Source organism: Rhamphochromis sp. 'chilingali', assembly GCF_963969265.1.
Source record: "Rhamphochromis sp. 'chilingali' genome assembly, chromosome: 6".
NCBI classification, from domain to species: Eukaryota; Metazoa; Chordata; class Actinopteri; order Cichliformes; family Cichlidae; genus Rhamphochromis; species Rhamphochromis sp. 'chilingali'.
Window position 1 is genome coordinate 4,517,023 of NC_137933.1, and position 7,114 is coordinate 4,524,136.

General features: G+C 42.5%; 1 long non-coding RNA gene across 2 annotated transcripts; it reads left to right on the top strand.

Moving 5' to 3' along the window:
* Positions 1-2,031: 2,031 nt before the first annotated feature.
* On the top strand, positions 2,032-3,468 carry LOC308397997. 2 transcript variants are annotated; one of them, XR_013971880.1, is made up of 4 exons: positions 2,267-2,420; positions 2,510-2,573; positions 2,876-3,014; positions 3,109-3,468. It is a non-coding gene; the product is annotated as an uncharacterized lncRNA (long non-coding RNA). The 2 variants fall into 2 exon arrangements; XR_013971879.1 differs by having other exon boundaries at positions 2,032-2,420; positions 2,876-3,468.
* The last annotated feature ends 3,646 nt before the right edge of the window (positions 3,469-7,114 follow it).

The following is a 7,114-nucleotide window of genomic DNA, read 5'->3' on the forward strand; positions in this document are numbered from 1 at the left end:
TTGTATATAGCATTCGTATTCTATTTTTATCTTATTGTATATTTTTATTCTATTTTATTCTACTGTATATAGTATATTATTTTATTCTATTCTGTACAGCTGTGTACTGTATTTATTCTTATTGTATTCTAATTTTTGCGTCATAACTTTTGCACTGTCCACTTCCTGCTGTGACAAAACAAATTTCCCACGTGTGGGACTAATAAAGGTTATCTTATCTTATCTTATCTTAACAGCTTGTGTCAAAACAAATGACCAAACATCCTCCAGCTTCTGTCTCCTGAGGGGCACCAGGCAGGGATGCCCACTCTCCCCTTCACTGTTTGCAATTTTTATTGAACCACTAGCAGCAGCAATTAGACAGAATTCAGTAATTAAGGGTATAAAATGCAAGAACGTGGAACATGAAATCAGCCTTTATGCGGATGATGTGTTACTTTTTCTCCAAAACTCACAAACCAATATCTCTGGGGTGATTGAATTAATAAACTCTTTTGCAAGAATATCAGATTACTCAATTAACTGGTCAAAATCTACAGTCCTTCTGATTAATTGCTCCTTCCATAATTCTTCTTCTACACTACTGCAATCGGGAAATATAAAATATTTAAGTATTAATGTTTCTCCCAAGCTTGCAGATCTAACTAAATTAAACCATATCCTACTTTTAAAGAAAGTAGAAGGTGATCTGTTGTCAGAGATTTACAGTTAACAAACAGTTAGGTGAATAAACAACAATGAGACACTTGTGTAGGTTAACGTGCTGCACGGGTGAAAAGCTCAGAGCAAATCACACCGAACTGCAGTATTCGTTTATTTTTATAGGTTACATCGTCAATATGCAAATATAATCACATTTTCTGTTACGCAGGTCCTGATGCTGTCTGTGTGTGTGTGTGTGTGTGTGTGTGTGTGTGTGTGTGTGTGTGTGTGTGTGTGTGTGTCACAAGTCAATTTCTAAGAATAATATAATGCAAGTCAACTTCTGCGGATATGTATTTCTGTACTGGTCTCTTGTCAGTGTCACAGGGTCAGCTTCCTGTTTCAACAGAAAACTGTGTCTGGTGAAATATGTGTAACATAACTTTTGAAGCATAATCAAATAAAACAATAAAAATTCCTTAACATCTGTCTAGATGGAAATGTCTACCCATATCACTCATGGGAAGGGTTGCCACTATAAAAATGATGGTCTTACCAAGAATAAATTATTTATTCTCAATGATCCCAACTAAACCGCCACAAGATTGGTTCAGATCTCTAGATTCACACATGTCTAAATTCCTTTGGAAAGATAAACCCCCACGTATAAGCTTAAAAACACTACAAAAGACCAAGGATAAAGGAGGATTAGAACTACCTGATAAATCCGCTTCCCAATTTGCAATATCTTTCAGCACTACTTCTTAGCCAACAGGCTTCAGTTTATCTCAGGTCGGCTAAAACATACCTTCTTAGATGAACCTTGGCTAGATGTAGAACAAGCACTTTCCAATAATCTAGAGCAGGGCTGCCCAATCCCAGTCCTCGAGAGCTACTATCCTGCAGCTTTTAGATGCATCCCTACTCCAACACAGCTGAATCAAATGGTTTGATTACCTCTTCAGCATGCCATCATGTTTGGCAAAGGCCTGATAACAAGCCATTCATTTGATTCGGGTGTGTGGGAACAAGGATGCATCTAAAAGCTGCAGGACGGTAGCTCTCGAGGACCGGGATTGGGCACCCCTGATCTAGAGATTTCAGATCTACCATTTATCAGCTCAAACATCCAAATTATTGTGCTAGCTTACATGGTTCAGGTTCTACAGGGATTTAAAAATAGTTACACAAAACGGAGCGTGCTGCTCTGACCAGATTTAAAGGGTTAACAATAACAATGTATTGAATAATGACTTTAAAAAATAATATAAAATAGTGTGCAACACCACTGAAGTTTTTTTTACCTCTCTTTTCAACCAACGGCAGTCACTCTCCTCTCCAAATAACTTCTGCTTATGTAACCCACATAAAATGGGGGTACCACTTTAAGGACTGATATGAGGAGAGATGGACAGCCTGCCCAACCAATCGAAATGCACAGGTCCCAGTATGTTTTGACCAATGGGAGAGCAGTCTGCCGCTGTATGTCCCACCTACGTGCTCTGTGTTTGCTGCTATGTGTGGAGGTAGTCGCGTGCTGGCAGGAGAAAAGAGAGACTGAAGCTTTTGAGCTGGAAAAAAAGTATTAGATATAAGTTGCAACCACTGGTTATCAGCTACCTTTCATGTTAAAAGTAGCCACAGTTAGTAAGCAGGCAAATGCTGCATTTTTCTGGTGACTTTAAAAAGTACCGCGTGGAGCTAAACTGTTAGCCTTTGTTAGCTCTGGTTGCTATCAACTGCCTGGAAGTTCATCTCAATCTGCTTCCAGAAGTAAGGTAACACTTGAAGCGCAACTTATGTTTATTTTTCCTTCATGTCGTATTACGGTTATTAAAGAGAAAACATGTCCTGTTACGTTATTTAGAGCCCTGCATTTTCCGACCGAGAGACACTATGCCATTGTCTTCGGCCGTGATGCGCTGAGATCGGTGAGCACATGTTGTATGTCTCAGTTAGTTCATGTCTGTTTCACATTTTATCGTTGAGAAACTGAATTAATCTCAATTGTTTGATTAATAATTGTCGCATATGCGACATATATGCATATGCACTGACTTTACTTGGTTTAATGCATAGTTTATGTAAGAGAGATGTTTTATTTTTGCAAAATTGAGTATTTTTATTGCAAATTTATGTTGAATGTGATTTAAACAAAATCCTAAGTTGTGAATTATAGCTAGAACAGCATAATTAATATTTGAATTGCTCTTCTGACCCTGTCTGTTGACAGGTCAGGTTTTTTTTGTATGCTGAATTGTTCCTGAGGTGGATTCCTCCGGTGAAATAGATGGCGAGCCTTCCCACCTGGACTTAGAGAGACTGAGATTCGCTTCTTTTCCACTTGATGATCTGCTGCACCTTGCGGTGTGGTAGGACTGTATCACTCACACTTTCACGCACAGCTGGTTATACATAAGACCACTGACTGACATTCTTTCATCCCTATTTTCTTTCACACCCTAGGAATTTTTTGGACTTTACCCCTTGGACATTTTTTATTTGGGACTTTAAATAATGAGCTGTTGTGTAGAGCATTCTCCACATGTGAAAAGAGTGTGAGATTTTCATTTGAATGTACATTGGATTTGTGTAATCTGTTTCTATAAGAGTTAAGGAGTCAGGTTACTAGGGTGCACCCGAGCATTGAAACCCGAACATTGAAAACCAAAAATAACACTTGGCCAAGTCATTGCTTTAGTAGTTTGTGTTTTACTTTTCTTTTAATTTTTGTAAGTTTCCTTTCTACCATTGTAAAGTGTCTTTAACCTGTGCTTGTCAACCTTATGGTTTATGTCACTAAAGTTGGCTGGTTCTTTTGAGTTACATTCTTGTCTCTGTGTCTCATTTGAACACACCCCTGTGCTCCTATAGTCGAGCCTATTGGGCGTCTATTGTCTTGTGTAGTCTGGAAGATGAGTGGATGATGGGGTGGGTGCAGTTTTCTCTGAGGTGGGGTCGGGTGGGTTGTCCCGGGCTCTGTGGGGCCGGGCAGTGCTGCTGCACTGGGCCCCGGTCCAGATGGGCCTGGGCCCCCTTTCCCTGGTGGGTTGCAGAGTATGGGGGTGCCTACTGGGGTCAGCAGGGGAGCTGGCCCCAGGGAGGGGTCACTTGCCCCTCCCTTCCTTCCCTCCCCATCTCCAGCTGCCTCCCTCTTCCCGCTCCACCGCAATCACCCACACATGCAGGGCCTTGGGGTAAAGATGTGTCACCAGGGTGCAAGGGAGACATCCCCCCCTCTGTCCCCTTCTGGCTGCCTGTGCCTCAATTTTATCTCACAACTTAGACATTCACATTACTCACACTCTCATAACACATACATATAGGATCTTGGGGGTGGGCACGCTACACGGAATCCAAAAGACCATCAGGGCGTACACCTCACCCCTGGCGTTATTGTCCACCTCTCAATTTTAAATACACGTAGACACTGAGGGCTAGCAGGAGGGACTATGCGCTTACCTGCTGCTCTCTGGCAGGTAGCTTCATGCCCTCCTGGGTTTTAAATGCACCTTAGAACGCACATGCATCAACACTACATATGAGCGGGCGGAGGGAGGTTTAGAGTCTTCACACACCCCCGTTCTCTGCAGCCTGCTGGAGCGGGGCGGCTAGGAGGAGAAGTTGGCTGTCCGATTGGGGTCTGGAATGTGGGGCCTCCCTGCTGCTGTGATTGTGTGTACAGTGTCTCTCTATGTCTGTCTCCACGTTGGGTGAGTGTTGAGTAATTGCATATGAGAGCATGAGGGTGGGAATGGATGTTTGTATCTGTGTGTGCCTGTTTGTCTGTGTCCATATGTCAGGTTGGGTATCAGACGCCACCTCTCTGGGGACATCTCAGGTCCTCCAAGGTATGGAGGCCTTTCTCCCCCCCCCCCCCACCACTTCCCCTACCAGTGGCAGACACCCTCAGACATCGGTGCGTTGGTGGTTCTTTGTGTCCGGGGTGGGCGTCCAGGTACACACCGGCTCACTCCTTGGTGGCCGCTTGTCGGGGCCTGGAGCCTGGGGCTCACTCAGGCCACTTCGGGGGTGGGGTGCCCTCGGCTTCTCAGCCTGGAGCTCGGTCACTCTGGCACCGCTGGCTGCTCACGGAGCTCACGGGCACGTCACTGCAACCACCCCCCCCTGACTTCCGCTCCACAGCTGCTGAGTGACCCCTCATCTGGGACTCTCCTCAGCTCTTTCTGGGATAGTGGCGCGGCTGCCCCTCTGTTGGTCTTCCTTGGTCTCTTGTGTTCTGAGGGCCTCTGGATGTCTGGAGTTTTGATCTCCTCCATACCTGCTTTATGTCCTGGTGGACGGGGCTGTGGCCCCCCCACACCCTCTAACAGATCATTACATGAAGAACCTTTTAAAAACAAGCGCGTTCATGCTCCCAGGTGTACACATGGGTGGTCACACACACAAACTACACCCTTTTGGCTCCTACCTCAAAGCACACTGTGCGCTGTCGATCTTACATGCTGTACAATAATGTTTAATATTTAGTATTTACTGTTATATTCCCATATATCATAGTGATGTTGTTTATTATGTTGCTCTCGTTTTCTTCTGCTTGTTTTCTTTTTTCATTCTCAACAGGTGAAATTAAAAAAACAAAAAAAAAATACAATAACATGTAATATTTAGTATCTACTGTGTTAGCCAGTTTATTGTGATGGTATTGTTTGTATTATGTTGCTCTTTGTTGTTTGTTTTCTCTTCTGTTTTCTTTTTATCTCCATACAGGTGATCCAGGTGTTTTGTTTGTTTTTCTTCTTTTTTTTCTACCCCCTTTCTCACCATCTCTTCTCCCCTCTATTTTTCTTTTTCTCTCTCTCTTTCTTTCATTCTTTCTCCCTGTCATATCCCCCAGTCATGTCTGTCTTTAAAAAACGAAAATGAAATAAATACATAATTATAATAAAAGGTCAATCAAATGGACCAACATGGCAAGGCCATGATGATCCACTTGGTAAAGTAAATCCACTTGGCATCTTTCTTGGCCTTCAGACAACAATTCTGATGGCTAAAGATCCAAATGGGACAGACAAAAAAAAGAAAAGAAAAAGAAACGGGAGCTGGAAGCATGTAAATACAATAATAACCACTGCAGCCAAAAAGAGTGCCTGATGAGTCCAGTTGTAAGTACGCTATTAAGACTCGACTGTACATGGTGTTCGTGTTTTCCTCTGAAACAATAAGTTCAGTTGGAGCAGCCTTTCAACGCCTCTCTCTGTCTCTCGCTAGCAAAGTTGACCCAGACAACAAAGTAAGGCTAGTTTTCGGCTACGCGCCCGACGTATTAGCCAGAGGTCCCTTTACTACGGTTCGGAGCCGCGGACCTGTTTTATATACGCGCGGAATAGTTTTCTATACGAGTTGTGGTTGCTCGTTTTCCTTTTGTTTTGCTTTGTTCATTTGTCTCTTTTAATTCTATTTTGTTGTACTTTTTCAATATGTTCAAAATAAAGATTCAATCAATCAATCATTCAATCACTGCAAAAAGTGCAGCCTTACCTAATGTCCACCTACTGTTACTCATTTTATATTAAGATTTAAACATCTAGTTGGTATGTCGAGTAGCCTTCAGTAATAGTAATAAATCACACAGCAATAGGACATTCATGTAGTTGTAAAAAAGCAAGATAATATATTAAGTAATCCAAAGTATTCAGAATACGTTACTTGAGTAACATAACGGAATACGTTTCAAAATACATTTTGGGGCATGTAATCTGTAATCTGTAGTGGAATACATTTTAAAAGTAACCTTCCCAACACTGCTCTTGTTTATCATCAACAGGAACACAGTGGAAAGAAACTATATCATTCGGATTATCTGCATTGGAAGGAACTACTTCCTCTTCCGCCTTTCATAGTAATGTGCGAAATACGGCTGTATAAATGTGTAGCAGCCCCTGGCATGCACACTCACAACAATGACTGAACGTAAACGGAGTCATGTGTGGGCGTATTTTACCTCCACAAACAGCCAAGACGTGGTTTGCGATACATGTGGCAAGACAGTGAGGTGTTGTGGCAACCAGAGATGGGCAGTAACGCGTTACTGTAATCCGATTACTTTTTTCAAGTAACGAGTAAAGTAAGGGATTAATTAGATTACCATTACTTTCCCGTAGGAACGCTGCGTTACTGCGTTACTAAAACCGTGATTTTTTTGCGAGAATGTCTCATGACAGTGACGTAAGCAAGTGCGACGTTCGTGAAAACAGCTGCGTGTAGATCAACAACCGATCATATATCGAGTGCAGGAGAGAGTATGAGCGTGCAGCATTTAAAGCTTGGAAGTACTGACCTTACTTTGAGTTTGATTCCATAAAAAGTGACAAAAACATTAGCGTACCTTGTGCGTGGGAAGAAAACTTCTTTTTACAGCGAAAAAAACCCCTAAACTTCCAAGCAAGCACCGAGTGCGCTACGACGTAATGTGAAATTCACAGAGAAACTCGCGGATTCTTCCACTGAC